This window comes from Carcharhinus amblyrhynchos, chromosome 1 (genome assembly GCF_965287045.1).
Source record: "Carcharhinus amblyrhynchos chromosome 1, sCarAmb.v2.hapA, whole genome shotgun sequence".
NCBI lineage: Eukaryota > Metazoa > Chordata > Chondrichthyes > Carcharhiniformes > Carcharhinidae > Carcharhinus > Carcharhinus amblyrhynchos.
Window position 1 is genome coordinate 180173641 of NC_137324.1, and position 18595 is coordinate 180192235.

Genomic DNA, 18595 nt, shown 5'->3' on the forward strand with positions numbered 1-18595 from the left:
TAGAAAATCATGAGTTGAAGGTATGTAATTTCCTGATATCTGCTCCAGGCTGGCCTCAGAAGTACACTATGAATACATTTTCTAAATTATGCATTCTTTAATATATTTAAGCCGAAACAGAAGGCAATTCATAATACACAAGCATTTATGCAATTTCCATGGCTTTTTCTAAAAATAAAATAATTAAGCCTTAAAAACTAGTTTGTGAAAGACTCTTTTTAGAACTATATAAAATCAAAAACAATGATTGGTTGATGGAAATCTATTCTCTATAATCAATGGTTTCTTTCTAACCATCAATAAGAAACACAAGCAGCTGTTATTCCCTCTTCTATCTCTCATAGGAAAACAGCTGTTTGTTTTCACACATTCAGTGGCTGGTTTTCAGAGCATTCATCCATAGGAAAACAGAATTATTCCACATTTACATTTTTTCATCTCATGATAAATCCCCAGGTTTTCTTTTAAATCTTTTAGAAAAAGCAAAGAAACTCTCAAGCCCTCACAAGATGAAGGAACAAACCCTTCTCCTTTTAAATCTGTGCTGATACGCTCATTGAAAATGCTCAAAATATAGAGATTCTCTGGAAGCTCTCTTTTAATTGGGAAGGAGTAAATAATATCAAAGGGTGAAGATTTTAAAACACGGCAAAGCTGAAACCTTTAAACTATAAATGTTAATGAAACCATTAGAGGCCACATAACAGATTATTTTAACATTTATTTGTTCACAGGAGTGGGTGTTGCTGACTACGCCAATGTTTATCGAACATCCCTAATTGTCCTGGTGAAGATGTTTGTGAGCTGCCTTCTTGAACCATTGCACTTCACGTGGTGTAGGTACACCCACAGTGCTGTTAAGGAGTTCCAAAACTTTGATCCAGCCACAGTGAAGATAGTTGCAGTTCAGGACGATGTGGGACTTGGAGGGGGGAACTTGCAAGTGATGGTATTTCCATGTACTTGCTGCCTTTGTCCTTCTAGGTGGTAGAGGCCTTGGGTTTGGAAGGCGCTGTCAAAGGTGAGGTGGTGCAGTGCCTCTTGTATATGGTACATATTGTTGCTACTACGCATTGGTGGTGAAGAGAGTGAATGTTTAAGGCGTTAGATGGGATTCCAATCAAGTGGGCTACTTTGTTCTGGATAGTGTCACACTGGAGTATTGTTGGCACGGAGAGTATTTAAACACTCCTGACTTGTGGATTGGAGATGTTGGGCAATTTTTAGGAAGTCAGGAGATGAGCTACACACCGCAGAATTTTCAGCCCTTGTAGCCACAGTATTTAAATGGCTGGCGCTATTTAGTTTTTGGTCAGTGGTACCCAAGGATGCTAATAGATGGGATTCAGCAATAATAATGCCATTGAATGTCAAGGGGAAATGGTTAGATTGTCTCTTGTTGGAGATGCTCATTTGTGTGTCGCGAATGTTACTTGCTGCTTATCTGCCCAACCCTGAACATTGTGTCCATAGACAGCAAGATTGCGCAAACAGCTTCAGTATCTGAGGAATTGTGAATGATGCTGAACAGTGTGCAAAGATCACGGAGCATCTCCACTTTTGGCCTTATGATGGAGAGAAGATTATCGATGAAGCAGCTGAAGGTGTTTGGGCCTAGGACAATATCCCAAGAAGCTCCTGTAGCAATATCTTGGTGTGTGAGACTTTTTGCAATATTTCGGGACAGAGATGATTGACCTTCAACAGCCACAACCATCTTCCTTTATCTTCCTTTTTCTCCTGATACTGAGTTCAGTTTTGCTGAGGCTCCTTGATCCCATACTCAGTCAAATGCTGTCTTACTGTCAAGCTTAGTAACCGTCACCTCACCTCTGGAGCTCAGCTCCTTCGTCCATGTTTGGACCAAGGATGTAATGAGGAGTGGTGCTGAGTAACCCTAGTGGAACCCAAACTAAGAATCAGTAAGCAGGTTATTGCTGAGTAATTACCGCTCGACAGCACTGTTGATGATATCTTCCCTCACTTCGCTGATGATCTGACAGTAGATTGATAATTGGCTAGGCTGTATTTGTCCTGCCTGTTGCAGGAAAGATGTAGAGATGCCGGTGTTCTTTCGTCAAGTGTGTGGAAGGTTCTGATCAGAACCTTCTACACACCTGACGGAGGAACACTATTTCCGAAAGCTTGTGGGATTACTATCAAATAAACTGGTTGGACTTAAACCTGGTGTTGCAGGCAAGTCATAGCTGGGAAATTTTCCACATTGCCAAGTAGAAGTTGCAGCTGTTCATGAAATTGTTCAGTAAACTGGTGCATATTCTGCTGCTTTTCAAGGGCTATCAAATCTTATGTTCCTCCTCCTCTGGAGTACAATCAGATACCACAGAAATCAGTACCAAGGTTCAGAATACCATGGAAACGTGTACCCCCCAACCACCTCACAACTGCTAAATACAATCTCCTTACACCCTGCTTCAGCTACTTAACATCTTTCTTTATATCACAGGCTTTAAAAAGAGTAAGGATAAAAAATAAACACATTGATAAAGAAACGTACAAGAATCACCAATGGGCACCGATTTGTGTTTTTCAGTGAAATACAAAGAGCACTCGTCAAACATCATTTAACAGAGGTGCAGTTTGACTTCTTCAGTCACCATAATGCGATGATTCTAATAATACATTTTTCATTACAGAACACTAAATAAAACAGCATATTCTCTGACACACTGAGCACATTAATCAGAAAATTAGAAAGCTTATTTCTCAGTCGATCCTCAAAATATAAAAAAGCAATGGCTCACGACGAGCATTCTCCAGCATTGCATAATAAACCCCAAAGGAAACAAATCCAAAGAGGCTGCAGCTATTCTAACAAACTTTAAAAATACAACGTTCACATATTTAATCTTGTTATTCATTCAAGACAGTGAATGAAAATGTTCCTCACCTGGCAAATACTACGTAGTCAATTCCAAGTCTGGTTGGAAGCAAATCTTTTGTCTTTGCCGAGTTACATTATGGAACGCTGAAGTATGCCACTATATAGTATATTGTCAGTGCCCCACCCTGTAACTTAAAGGCCATTATGTGAGGCTGACAAGGTTGGAGCCAATGCAAAATATAAAGGCTGATAAAGCACATTGGTTGCAATTGCAATTATGTGTCACTGTATCAACAGTAAGTTTCCAGGGACAACTATTTGCTTAGAGGAATATCGACTAGCAATTATTTCATAAGCTTTGATAGAGTTACATACCTGTACGTCACTAACATTAAGCAATAACTGTGGTATACAATTACAATTTTGCTACATGTTAGTGCAACAGAGTAAAAATATAACAAGCAAATGGAGCCATCTTGAATGGGCTCTGGAAGATCTGAGCTACAGCCTTCCCATACCAGAACAGCTACTATACTACAGAAGTACTCTATAGGCTGTGAAATGCCATGGGCCATTCTGAAGTCTTGAATGATCCTATATATCTTACTTTCAGTCATTATTGCCTGATTAACACTGAGCAAACATCACACTTATGTAATGTGGAATCCAACATTGCTAGAAAGCAAGGTAAAAGCAATGTAGAATTATAGAAGTCCATCACCTGTTTTAAAAGGATTGTAGAAGACCTATTGGAGCATTTAGGTAGCATTTTACTATTTGCTGTTAAACAACTACCTTACTGTTCATATTTGTACCTTCTGCTGTTGGGCTTCCATTTTTATGCTATCAATTTAGTTGTTACTAGTAGTGAATGCTCTCTTTCTTAAGATACTATCATGTATCCATTTTGAGGGCACAGTGGTTAGCACTGCTGCCTCACAGGCGCCAGGCGCTCAGGTTCCATTCCGGCCGCAGGTCACTGTGTGGGGTTTGCACGTTCTGCCCTTGTCTGCATGGGTTTCCTCCGGATGCTTTAATTTCCTCCAATGATGTGCAGGTTAGGCTGATTGGCCATGTTAAATTGCCCCTTAGTGTCAGGGGGATTAGCAGGATAAATGCATGGAGTTACAGGGATAGGGCCAGAGTGGGATTGCGGTCAGTGCAGGCTCGATGGGCCAAATGGCCTCCTCCTGCAGTGTAGGGATTCTATGATTATGTGCATGATTTCACTCGAAGTTTGAGTCTGTACGAACTCTGGGAGATCAGCTATTGCCATTATTGAGGATAGCCTGTAGGCATTACTCCTCTGCCAGAATCATCAATGCATACTACAAGAATTCTGAAGGCACACGTATTAAATTTGCCTAGAGGTGCTTTGCCATATAGTTTAGCTGGGGTCAGCTGTATTAATGCCACGCTATCTGCTGCACAATTTTGCTTTATTAAGCAGTCTCGTCATGGAGATTCCTGCCATCTCAAGATAACAGCTAGTCCAGAGGTATAGCAGCAACACACTGAAGAGGATGTAGGCAAGCTTTTTGTTGGTACTTGAAAGTTACATTTATGCCAATCTAGTACAAGAAGCCCTTAGCTTAACAACATTACTAACATGACCATTCCTGCTTATATGTTCTCCTTCCATTATCTAGTTAATTCTCTGTGCATTTCAAGCTGGGAGATGAGCCCCTGATATGGCCCTTAATTGTCCACAAGGGTTACAATTGGCCTGCAGGCAGGATGATTACTTTGCTCACCCTTGAATTCAGGAAGCAATGGACACCAGTTCCCACCTTTGATCTCAGTTCTGTGCCCCATCTCCTCCCAGCCCACTCTGGGCAGGGGAGCAAGGAGGGGGAAGCGGTGGTGTAGTGATATTGTCACTGGACTAGTGGTCCAATGATCAGGGTAGTGTTCTAGGAACTTGGGTTTGAACCCCACCACAGCAGATGATGGAATGGCAAAGTCAACTGTGCAAAGTCCTCTCTACTAACATCTGGGGGCTTGTGCCAAAATTGGGAAAGCTGTCTCTCAGATTAGTCAAGCATTAGCCTGACACAGTCATACTCAATCATATCATACACCATCACCACCATCCCTGCATGTTCCATTGCACTTGCAACAGACCCAGCAGGGACAGCAGTGCAGTGGTATACAGCCAAGAGGGTGTTCCCCTGGGAGTCCTCAACATTGTCTCCGGACCCCATGAAATCCCATGGAGCTGGGTCAAAAATGGACAAGAAAACCTCTTGCTGATTATCATGTACCACCCCCCTCAGCTGATGTTAGTATTCCTCCATTTTAGGCAAAGGAGTAACAAGGGAGAGAGTAGGGCCTCTTAAGGATCAACAAGGTCATAATGTATGGCTCCACAAGAGATGGGCGAGATCCTAAATGAATATTTCTCATCAGTATTTACTGTTGAGAAAAGTATGGATGTTAGGGAACTTGGGGAAATAAATAGTGATGTCTTGTGCAGTGTACATATTAGAGAGGTGGTGGTGCTGGAAGTCTTAAAGCGCAGCAAGGTAGATAAATCCCCAGAACCTGATGAAGTGTATCCCAGGATATTGTGGGAGACTAGGGAGGAAATTGATGCGGGTCCCCTAGCGGAGATTATCAATTCAAATATCTCTGCTAGGGGACCCGCAATGTCATGGGTGAGGTGCCTGAAGATTGGAGAGTGGCAAATGTTGTGCCTTTGTTTAAAAAGGGTTGCAAGGAAAAGACTGGGAACTACAGGCCAGTGAGTCTCACATCTGTGGTGGGTAAGTTGTTGGAAGGTATTTTGAGAGACAGGATCTACAGGCATTTAAAGATGCAAGGACTGATTAGGGACAGTCAGCATGGCTTTGTGAGTGGAAAATCATGTCTCACTAATTTAATTGAGTTTTTTGAAGGGGTAACCAAGAAGGTAGATGAGGGCAGTGCAGTTGGTGTTGTCTACATGGACTTTAGCAAGGCTTTGACAAGGTACCACATGGTACGTTACTGCATAAGGTTAAATCTTATGGCATCTAGGGTAAGGTAGCTAAATGGATACAAAATTGGCTTGAAGCCAGAAGGTGGCTGTAGAGAGCTGTTTTTCAAACTGGAGGCTTGTGACTAGCAGTGTGGCCTCAGGGATCGGTGCTGGGTCCACTGTTATTTGTCACTTATATTAATAATTTGGATGAGAATATAGGAGGTATGGTTGCTAAGTTTGCAGGTGACACCAAGGTTGGTGGTATATGGACAATGAAGAAAGTTATCTTGGATTGCAACAGGATCTTGATCAATTGGGCCAGTGGGCTGACAAATGGCAGATGGAGTTTAATTTAGACAAATGCAAGGTGATGCATTTTGGTAGATTGAACTAGGGCAGGACTTACTCAGTTAATGATAGGGTGTTGGGGAGAGTTACAGAACAAAGAGATCTAGGGGTACATGCTCATAGCTCCTTGAAAGTGAAGTCACAGGTGGACAGAGCGGTGAAGAAGGCATTCAACATGCTTGGTTTCATTGGTCAGGACACTGAATATAGGAGTTGGGGCACCTTGATGAAGTTGTACAAGAAATTGGTGAGGCCGTACTTGGAATACTGTGTCCAGTTCAGGTCACCCTATTATAGAAAGGATATTATTAAAATAGAAAGAGTGCAGAAAAGATGTACTAGGATGCTACCAGGACTCGATGGTTTGAGTTATAAGGAGAGGCTGGATAGACTGAGACTTTTTTCCTCTGGAGTGTAGAAAGTGATCTTACAGAGGCCTATAAAATAATGAGGGGTATAGATCAGCTAGACAGTCAATATCTCTTCCCAAAGGTAAGGGAGTTAAAACTAGAGGACATAGGTTTCAGGTGAGAGGGGAGAGATACAAAAGGGTCCAGAGAAGCAATTTTTTTACACAGAGGATGGTGAATGGCTGGAACAAGCTGCCAGAGGTAGTAATAAAGGCAGGTACAATTTTGTTTTTTAAAAAGCGTTCAGATGGTTACATGGGTAAGATGGGTATAGAGGGATATGGGCCAAATGTGGGCAATTAGGACTAGCTTTGGGGTTTAAAAAAATGGTGGCATGGACAAGTTGGCAAGGCCAAAGAGCCTGTTTTCATGCTGTAAACCTCCTTGATTCTATAAAATCACTTGGAGGAATCAATGAGGGTGGCTAGGGTGCAGAATGTACATTGGGCCAGGGACTTTAATGTCCACCACCAAACGGTTCAGTAGCATCACCACTAACGAAGCTGGATGGGTCCTAAAGGATATAACTGGCAAGTAGTGAGGGAACCAACAATAGGGAAAAGCATACTTGATCACATCCTCACCAACCTGCCTGATGTAACTGAGTAGTCACCATCACATCGTGCTTTTGGAGACAGACATATTGAGGATACCTTCCATTGTATTGTGGGGCACTACTTTGCTAAATTGGATAGATTTCATAGATCTAGCAACTTAAGACTGAGCATCCATGAGGCACTTGCAGGCCATCTCAACAACAATCTGTTGTCTCATGGCTTAGTATATCCAACACTTTACCATTACCATCAAGCCTGGGGATCAACCCTGGTTCAATGAAGAGTGCAGGAGGGCATGTCAGGAGCAACACCAGGCATATCTAAAAATTAGGTGTTAACCTGGTGGAATTAAGACTACTTGTGTGCTGAACAACATAAGCAGCAAATAATCGACAGAGCTAAGCATTTCCACAACCAACAGATCAGATCTAAATCCTGGAGTCCTACCAGAGCCAGTTCTAAATAGTAGTGAACAATTAACAACTTGCTGGAGCAGACTCCACTAATATATCCATCCTCAATGATGGAAGAGGCCAGCACATCGGCACAAAAGGTAAAGCTAAAATATTTGCAACAATCTTCAGCCAGGAGTGTCAAACTGACTGATCTACCTTGCGTCCTCTGGAGGTCCCCAGATCACAGGTATCAGTCTTCAGCCAATTTGATTCACTTCACATGAAAACAAGTAACAATTGAAGGCACTGGATACTGCAAAGGCTATGGGCCCTGACAATATTCTGCTAATAGTCCTGAAGACTTGTGCCCCAGAACTTCAGAGTCCCTAGTCAAACTTTTCCAGTAAGAATAAGAACACTGACATCTATTCGGCAATGTGGATAATTGTACAGCTATACACAAAAAGCAGGACAAAACCAATCTGACCAATTACCTCCCAATCAGCAAATTGATAGAAAGAGTCATCAACATCGCTATCAAGCAATACTTGATTAGCAAAAATTTGCTCACTGTCACTCGGTTTGGCTTCTTCCAAGCTCATTCAGTTCCTGATCTCATTACAGTTTGGTTAAACATGGATAAAAGAGCTGAACTCCAAAGGTGAGATGAGAGTGACTGCCCTTGAATATATTGCTATTTCTTCAGTGTCGCCGGGTTAAAATCATGGAACTCCTTCCCTAATGGCACTATAGGTATACTTACACCACATGGACTGCACTGGTTCAAGAAGGCAGCTCACCACTGATTTCTGAAGGACAATTAGGGATGAGCAATAAGTGCTGACCTAGCCAGTGAAGCCGATGTCCCATAAATTACTTAAGAATAAAAATAAATTTGTCCCAATGCGTGCAGCTCATATTTCTTCCCAATGTGATTCCACTTGGTGCAATGTGTGATATTTGACCTCATTAATCTACTCTAGTGTTCTTTCTAGATGTTACATATGTATGTAAATTCTTATACTGTGAAAGGAGATTCTTGGACCTAAGACAACTTTTGGCTGCAGCTTTGTTGTAAAACAAAACCAAAAATGCTCAAAACACTCATCAGATCATGCAGCAACCGTGTAAGATGGAAATGCTGCAGACTGCCACTATTATTCTCCTTCCAAGATAGTAGATTGCTGCTGCTGCCTATCTACAAGTATGTAGACACTAAAGGTGGGAAATCATGCACTGCTGTTGGTTAGTGAGGTAGCAGCATCAAGGCCATATTTCTATCCATTCCAATCCATTGGGCCTTGGCTCTGCATTCTCTCTTCACCAAACTGGCACATAAAGCTTCAGCAGCTTGCCTAGTGCTGTGAATGCACCCGTCATGCTTCCATAGATGCAGGTAGTGAGCTCTTCCAATTGATGTACAATCTGTTACAAATCCTTAGAGACCCAGAGCAGAATTTAGAGCCGTGCTGTGGCAAGATTTTGCTATAAAATGAAGTCCATTAACTTTGACAGGACCAGAAAATCTCACGGCAGCAGGGGTGTAAAATTCTTCCAGCAGTGTTTGCACAAATACTTGAGTTCTAATTTTTAAAATAGCATCTTTGAGATTTGTGTTCAAAAGCATTTCAGAAGTGGATACATGTCCTGACCCTTCATTTTATTTCTCTTTACCTTCCATCCCTAGCTCCTCCTGTTCACTCACGCACCATCATTATTCTACAAATGTACCTCTGCTCACTGTCTATTGCCCTTTGGGTGGATGGTTCTGCAAGAAGGGGGTGTTTACCATGCATGTGATAAAGTGCTAGCAAGCTGGAAGCAAGTGGGCCAGGTAGCTGTGGTTCCTTTTCTGCTTCCTCATGTTATCTCACATCTAGAAAAGAAGAATAATAGAGTGGGTTGCTGAAGAACAGAGTTCATTTGTGTGCTCTATGATCTCAGATAAATGGTAATGCAGGGCGTAACTGGAGAAGAAAGGAAAACAAAATGTCAAGGCAAACCTGCAGCTGACACCCGCTCTAACCCACATCGGTAGAAAGGCCATAATAATGGCCATGACAGCTGCATGCATCAAGAAATACATACATAAGGGTGTCAGTGGGTTGGCATGCATCCAATGTTGCTAAAAACCTATAATACTTCCTAAGCATTAATGGTCAATTATTGAAGCAGTTCAATACTAAAGGTGTGTTTTTAAATTTGATGGGGGGTGGTGGGGGGGGGGCAGATGTTGGTGATGCTAGAAGGCCATAACAATCTACATCCACAAAAACATGATAGTGTTCTAAAGGAAGCTCCCTGGCCTAAAACGTTTCCCTCGCTACAGCTGCTGTCAGATATGTCAAGTATTTCCATCATTTTCTGGTTTTAAAGGTGGTGGTGCTCACTCACTTTGAAAGGCATTCAAAGTAAAGCAGTTAGAGATGAGTTTCGCAACAACCAGCATCTTTAATCATAATTTTGTATGACATTAGGCCATGAATTACTATATTTTTAATTTGCCATGGTAGGACTTGAAACGACCATCTCTTCCTAGTTCAATATCACAAACCCCATTGTTGTATTTTGTGCAGGACAATTTTGGAAGTAAGCTCATTCCTCTTACCCAATCTTTTAAAATTATTAAAGATCTTGCATTATTAACAAGCTGTTGACTCTGAATGTTCTAGCATCTGCTTCTATTGGCTATTTGAGCTCATCTGAGATCTTTGATGCTGTCTCAATCAGGGTCACCCTATTCTGCCTTACCTGAATTAACCGGCAGCACTTCAACTACTGCTATCTCTGGGCATTTATTACTCTTCAGCAGAAGCATGACATAGTCTCGTACAACTCCAGCTGACAGCAATATTAGTTAACAGTAATCAGACTTGAAACTTCTACAGACGTCTGATTCCAACGTACCCTGTCTCACTCCTTAATGAATAAACTTCTAAAAGTGTTAACAATTTGGGAAGGTTGCCCAAAATATTCTGATTGCCTACAGAAGCTTGAGTGAGAGTTCAGCACTATTACAGTTGGACAGACTCCTGCCCTTCCCACAACCAACAGTGTTCATACCTCGAAGGGAAAATCTCGGCTCTCGCCTTCTTTAATAAACTTTCATTCTGAATATATTAAATGCAGGGCTATTACCTGTATGCATTTTATTGTCAGGTCCAGGTACATATCAGTTATGCCCACTCTGTTACACATTCTAAATTATTTTTGATCAGTTCTTCTGGGCCACTTTAAAATCGGAAGGAACAGGGCCAAGTGGAAAAGTTACTGTTGTGTTGAATTCCCTTTTCCTTGCCTTGGCCACATGAATTATTTCCATGCATTATGCGTATTGGAAAGGGACTTAAAATACATTGTTAAGCAACATTAATAAAGGCCTGAGACAGGCCTATTTAAATTTTAAATTGTGCAGGCAGAAGGTATGAATGCTGTTGGAAGTGGGCAAGATGTGGAGGTGCCGGCATTGGACTGGGGTAAACACAGTAAGAAGTCTCACAACACCAGGTTAAAGTCCAACAGGTTTATTTGGTAGCAAACGCCATTAGGTTTCGGGGCTCTGCCCCTTCGTCAGATGAGCGCCCACTCACCTGACGAAGGGGCAGAGCTCCAAAAGATAGTGACGTTTGCTACCAAATAAACCTGTTGGACTTTAACCGGAAGTGGGCAAGCCAGGAGTCTATGCAACTGTATTTGCATTGCATTTAACGTGGTTCCTGAAACACACAGAATACTAGGGTTATACTGACGATGAAACTCAGTGGCTGACCTGATTACAAGACAAATTATACAAGACAAAACACTTTGGAGAAGTTGGAGAAAAACTTCACAGCTTCTTGTGTCTATCCTTTACTTCTATGGTACAGAGTACTGGCATACAACTCGAACATGACCGTGACTTAAATTAAATAGATCTAAACTTGCTAAATAGTTTTTCCCCAACTGATAGGATAGCTTACCAATTAATTCAGCACATTCCTGAATTTATTGCTCTAATTTACTAAAAACATTTGTTAAAATTTAAAAATATTTTTCCAAATGTTGCACACTTGTGGCTGGATTCTTTTTGAAGAAGGATCGCATTTGTAATGACGAGCAATGATTACAAATCTATTATTTTTACTGTTAATCTTCTTACTCAGAAAATAAAAAGAAATTACATTGCATGTCCTTGTCCACTGACTTAGTCACCTTCTCTAACAATGTTGCATAAAGTTCTCAAGAAATTCCATGAAACTAGTTTTGACTGGCATCATTCTGATTCTTCTCCTATCCTTCCAATTTTGGGGTATATTTTATTTAATCTAAGAACCCTGTAGAGATTTAATTACTTCAATGACTTTATTAAACTTATTTATGAAATTGTCAATAATCTTATTTTTGCTTGAAAATAGGTCCTATAAATTCACCTGAAAGCATTTATTGCAGTCTAGTAAAGTACCACCATCTATTCACATCTTGCCTATCCTCCATCAACATTAAACAGACACTGAAGATTATGTGTATGCTCACACAGCATGTTTGATCAGAGTTACTCAGTAAAGATCACTAATTACACTACAGTAAAATGCTTGAATCACAATTTAAAAGTAAAATCTGTAGAAGGTAAACAAAGAGGGAATTGTGTCATTCTCTAGAGTCTGAAATATACCTGTGACCAACTGTATATCAGGGAAAGCTCATGGTCAGTCACATGATCACTGACATCAAGGCAGCATTTGACCTAGTCCAACATTAAGGAGCCGAAGCAAAACTAGAGTCAATGGAAGTCAAGGGACAAATCCTCACTGCTTGGAGTCATATCTAGCACAAAGGAAGATGGCTGTGGTTGTTGGAGATCAATCATCTCAGTCCCAGGACATTATTGAAAGAGTTCTCACCATAGGAAGAAGGTGTAACCGGTGCGATCAGTAAGTTTGTGGATGAATCAAAGATTGCCGGACTTGCGGGTAGCAATGAACATTGTCGGAGAATACAGCAGGATAAAGGTAGGCTGGAAAATTGGGCGGAGAAATGGCAGATGGAATTTAATCCAGATAAATGCGAAGTAATGCATTTTGGTAGGACAAATGTAAAGGGGAGCTATACAATTAATGACAGAACCATCAAAAGTATAGGCGCACAGAGCGACCTGAGTGTGCAAGTCCACAGATCCTTGAAGGTGGCAGCACAGGTGGAGAAGGTGGTGAAGGAGGCATATGGCATGCTTGCCTTTATAGGATGGGGTATAGAGTGTAAAAATTGGCATCTGATGTTACAGCTGTATAGAGTGTTGGTTAGGCCACACTTGGAGTACTGCATCCAGTTCTGGTCGCCACACTACCAGAAGGACGTGGAGGCTTTAGAGAGAGTGAAGAGAAGGTTTACCAGGGTGTTGCCTGGTATGGAGGATCTTAGCTATGAGAAGAGATTGGATAAACTGGGGTTGTTCTCCCTGGAAAGACAAAGAATGAGGGGAGACCTAACAGAGGTGTATAAAATTATGAGGGGTATGGATAGGATGAACAGTGGGAAGCTTTCTACCAAGTCGGAGATGACAAACACGAGGGGTCACGGGTTCAAGGTGAGGGGTGGGTGGGGAGGTTAAGAAGGCGTACGGTGTGTTAGCTTTTATTGGTAGAGGGATTGAATTTTGGAGCCATGAGATCATGTTGCAACTGTACAAAACTCTGGTGCAGTCACACTTGGAGTATTGCGTACAGTTCTGGTCGCCGCATTATAAGAAAGATGTGGAGGCATTGGAAAGGGTGCAGAGGAGGTTTACCAGGATGTTGCCTGGTATGGTGGGAAGGTCTTATGAGGAAAGGCTGAGGGACTTGAGGTTATTTTCGTTCAAGAGAAGGTTAAGAGGTGACCTAATTGAGGCATACAAGATGATCAGAGGATTAGATAGGGTAGACATGAGAGTCTTTTTCCTCAGATGGTGATGGCTAACACGAGGGGACATAGCTTTAAATTAAGGGGTGATAAATATAGGACGGATGTCAGAGGTAGGTTCTTTAATCAGAGGGTAGTAAGGGCGTGGAATGCCCTGCCTGCAGCAGTTGTGGACTCGCCAACTTTAAGGGCATTCAAATGGTCATTGGATAGGCATCTGGATAATATTGGAATAGTTTAGGTTAGAGGGTCATTAGATTGGTTCCACTGGGCGGCGCAACATCGAGGGCCAAAGGGCCTGTACTGCGCTGTAATGTTCTATGTTCCATGTTTAACTCAGATATCAGAGGGACTTATTTTACAGAGGGTGGTGGGGGCCTGGAATGCACTGCCAAGCAGGGTGGTGGAAGCGGACACGCTGGGATCGTTTAAGACTTATCTGGATAGTCACATGAGCAGATTGGGAATGGCGGGATACAGAAGAATGGTCTAGTTGGACCAATGAGCGGCGCGGGCTTGGAGAGCCGAAGGGCCTCGAGTCTAGGCCCTTCCCAAAGCTTGCCCACCATATCCAAGGCACAAATCAGGAGCATGATGGAATACTCTCCCCTTGCCTGGATGACTTCAGATGCAATAACACTCATGAAGCATGAAGCTTCAGGACAAAGCAGCCTCCTTAATTAGTACCCCATCTATCACCGACGCATAATGGCAGTAATAAGCATCATCTACAAGATGCACTGCAGGAACTCAGAGGTTCCTTCAACAGCATCTTCCAAACCCTAAAGCTCTACCAACTAGAAGGACAATGGCCACAGAAGCATGCAAGTTCACTTCCAAAGTACACACCATCCTGATTTAGACTTTTTCACCATTCCTTCAATGTCACTGGGTCAAAATCTAGGAACTCCTTTCCTAACAGCACGGTGGCTGAACCTACACCACAGGGGCTGGTGACTCACTACCAGTTTCTCAAGGGCAATTAGGAATGGGCAATAAATACTGGCCAACTGAATGAATAAATAGAGTTTTCTTTATTATGACTATAGGGGGATAATCAATAGCTTGTTAGATTTCTTTCAACCTACAATATCTCAGTCAGTCCATTTCCTCAACCCATTATAATGAAAATTTAAATCGTCCTGCATCATTACCTGGGAGGCTTGATTTAGTTCAGAGCAGGACCCAGGGAAATAGCATTAAAGGCACTGCCTGAAGAGTTATTAAATAAATGGCAGCTCAAAGTGTTAGACAGAATGGTGCCTAGGCCTTAGCATACTCCCAGTAAATTTGCAGCAGTTTTATTTGTTTGATAGGAGACTGAAAAAAACACCAAACAAAAAGGCAGGTGTTAACATGATTGATGACAAGGAAATAACAAACATCTTACAACGGCAAAAACTACCATCCAGTCAGAAATTTATATCCAGATAAAGGTACTTGAGAGTCACAGTGGCTACATTCTTGGTCATATTGAAGAAGTACTGTCATGTTTTTTTAAAATGTCTGCTGCACAAAAGTAAAAGGATGAGGTCCAATTTAGAAGAGAAAATGTGATATATCCTAAGCCAGTATCTTGGTGGCTGCCAAATCAAATAGCAAGAATAGGCTGGACATCAAAATCTTCTCCACTATAAGCAAAGGAGCTCATGTATGTTGCACTTCTAATAAACAGTTAGCAAAGGGAGAAACTAGAGCCACTCTCTATTTGGAATAGATTCATTTGCAAATTCTCATCAGTTCAGTGTTTTCCAGTTGATTGCAATCTGAGAGATCCCAACCTCTGGAAAAGGGTAGAACCACTGACTGTAGCTTCTGGTTTGTGTGTTTAATTGCATGCCAGAGGTCGCTCTCAGTTTGAGAGGTGTAATAATAGTCAGTGAATGTGACATTTACTGTCATTACTACTTCAACATCTGAGCCAATAATTCATTTTAGCACTACTCTGTTGTACCACTGATTGAGTTGATGGTCCCGCACATTAGTCCTACTTGTGGAAGGATTGACAACGAGCAGCACAGATTTAAAGTGATTTAAAAGAAGCAAAAGCAACATGAAAATTTTTCAAACAGCGAACAGTTGGAATCTGGAACACACTACCTGGAAGTGTGGTGATGGTAGATTAAATCAAGGCATTCAAAAAAGAATTAGATTGTTATTTGTGAAGGATGAATGTGTAGGATTATAGTGAGAAGATGGAAGGAATGGTTTAGATGAATTGTTTATTTGGATCAAATCACATCAAATCAAAGAGAGCAGATATGACAACCGAATGGCCTCCTTGTTGTAACCATTCTGTGATTACTCATTGAAACATTCCAGAAAGATAGCCTCTCCTGACTTCACTATACTTCTACGTCAGTCAGCGTCGCTTTTTTAAAATTATTTATAGGATGTGGGCATTGCTGGCTATGTCAGCATTTATTGTCCATCCCTAGTTGCCCTTAGGGGTGATGGTGAGCTGCCTACTCGAACATCTGAAGTCCTTGAGGTGTAGGTATATCCATAGTGCTGTGAGGGATATAATTCTTGGATTTTGACCCAGTGACAACGTGGAATCAGCAATATATTTCCAAATCAGAATTGTGAATGACTTGGAAGAGAACTCCAGGTAGTGGTGTTCCCAAGTATTCTGATGCTCATGTCTTCCTAGATGGGAATGGTCATGTAAGGTGCAGCCTAAGGAACCTTGGTGAGTTCCTGGAGTGCATCTTGTAGATGGTTCATGGCTGCCATTGTTCATCAGTGGTGAGGAATCAATTGTTCATAGAAGAGATAGCAATCAAGCAGGCTGCTTTGTCTAAATGGCGTTGGGCTTCTTGAGTGTTGTTGGAGCTGCACTCATGCAGACAGGTGGAGGGTATTTCATTACATTCCTGTTTTTTGCTTTATAATAGTGAAGAGACTCTGGGGATGTGGGGGGGGTGGTCTGGAGGTGAGTTTTGCAGGATTCCTAGCCTTTGACCTGCTTTGGTCACCTCAGTATTTATATGGCTAGTCCAATTCAGTTTCTGGACCATGGTAACCCCCAGGATGTTGATAGTGGGGGATTCAGTGATGGTAATGTCATCGAATGTTAAGGGATGATGGATAGATCCTCTCTTGTTGGAGATCATAGAATCATAGAACCACACAGTGCAGCAAAGGCCTTTTGTCCCATCGAGTCCACACCAACACATTAGAAATACCTGAACTCCCACCTAATTCCATCTGCCAGCAATTGGCCCATAGCCCTGAATGTTATGATGTACCAAGTGCTCATCTAGATACTTTTTAAAGGATGTGAGGCAACCTGCCTCTACCACCCTCCCAGGTAGCGCTGGAGATGATCATTGCCTGGCACCCATGTGGCGCAAATGTTACTTGTCACATGTCATCCAAAGCCTGGTCTTGCTGCATTTGGACATAAACTGCTTCAGTATCTGAAGAGTCCTGGATGGTGTTGAACATTGTACAGTCATCAGCAAACATCCCCACTTCTGATCTTTATGTTGGAGTCATTGATGAAGCAGCTGAAGATGATTGGGCCTAGGACTCTACCCCGAGTAACACCTACAGTGATGTCCTGGAGCTGAGATTATTGACCTTCCAATCATCTTCCTTTGTGCCAGGTATGACTGTAACTAGCAATCATACCTGGCACACTGATTTCCAGACTCCAGTTTTGCTGCCTTGATGCCACACTTTCAAATGTTGCCTTAATGCCAAGGGCGGTCACTCTCATCTCACCTCACCTCTGACAGTCAGCTCTTTTGTTCCATATTTGAACTAAGGCTGTAATAAGGTCAGGAGCTGAGTGGCCCTAACAGAAACCAAGCTGAGCTTCCATGAGCAGCTTATTGCTCAGTAAGTGCCGCTTGATGATCCTTTCTATCACTTTATTGATGATCGAGAATAGACTGATGGGCTGTCCAGGTTAGATTTGTTCTGATTTTTGGGTACAAGGCATACCTGGGCAATTACCCACATTATCAGGTAGAAGCCAGTGTTGTAGATGTGCTGTAATTTCTTGGCTAGGGCCATAGCAAGTTCTGAAACACAAATCTTTAGGATTATTGCTGGAATATTGCCTTCGCAGTATCCAGTGCATTCAGCTTTTCTTGATATCACATGGAGTAAATCGAATCAAGTGAAGACTGAAATCTGAGATGCTGGGACCTCCAGACGATGCTGGGATAGATCATCCACTCGGCACCTTTGGCTGAAGATTGCTGCAAATTCTTCAGCCTTATCTTTTGCACAGCTATGTTGGGCCCCTCCATCCCTGAGGATGGAGATATTTGTGGAGTCTCCTCCTCCAGTGAGTTGTTTAATTGCTCACCACCATCCACGATTGGATGTGGTAGGACTGCAGGGCTTCGATCTGATCATTGGTTGTGAAATTGCTTCACTCCGTTTATTACTTGCTGCTTATGCTGTTGGGCATGCAAGTAGTCCTGTGTTATAGTTTCATCAGGTTGACACCTAATTTTTAGATAGGTCTGGTGTTGCACCTGGTATGCCTTCCTGCACCCTTCATTGTGCGCCCAAACAGCCATCCAATAAATATCTTCCATCTCTATGAACTGAACCTCAATTGATACAACTAAATGTAAACCTGGAAAAAAGCTCCAAAAGCACAAGTCTTTCTTCATGACTGTAAGCCCTCATTCTAAACAACACTAAGATTATATTGCATCTTCTATTCATTTTTTCAATTTAAAAAATTATCCTGTTGCCTGTCCAGAATTGTACACAATACTCTAACTGAAGCCTCAAGTGTTTCATAAGTCCGTCCCTTACCTGCCAGTGCTGCTGCTTCCTTCTTGGCTGGTGGTATCTAGTTCGTTCCTTTGGTGTTTACAATGTGCTTTTCATTTATCGCATATGCCAAAAGGTTACTCTTCATTCCCTCCTTTCAATTCAGTTTTTTGCAACTGAAAACCTGTGTATCCTAAGAAAAATCCAAATGAGAAACAATATCTGAACATATTCCACTGAACCATTCCAATGCACTTACAGTCATAGAGTCATGAGGTTTACAGCATGGGAATAGGCTCTTCAGCCCAACTTGTCCATACTGTCCTTTTTTTTTAAATCCCAATTCCCCACATTTGGCCAAATCCCTCTATACCCATCTTACCCATGTAACATCTAAATGCTTTTTAAAAGATGAAATTGTATGCGCTTCTACTACAACCTCTTGCAGCTTGTTCCAGAGG

The 18595-nt window shown here is 41.9% G+C and overlaps 1 protein-coding gene across 6 annotated transcripts in view; it reads right to left on the minus strand.

Moving 5' to 3' along the window:
- LOC145348133 (sodium/hydrogen exchanger 9B2-like) overlaps window positions 1-18595 on the minus strand; it is a 121287-nt gene that overhangs the window by 72877 nt on the left and 29815 nt on the right. For 2 of the 6 annotated variants that reach the window (XM_080196306.1, XM_080196313.1), the window contains exon 2: window positions 18177-18327. The exons of 2 other annotated variants lie outside the window; for them this stretch is intronic. The gene's annotated coding sequence lies outside the window, so the exon portion shown is untranslated. Of the gene's footprint in view, window positions 1-2911; window positions 3037-9306; window positions 9394-18176; window positions 18328-18595 lie in introns of all 6 variants that reach the window. 2 more of the 6 variants (XM_080196333.1, XM_080196323.1) reach the window with 2 other exon arrangements.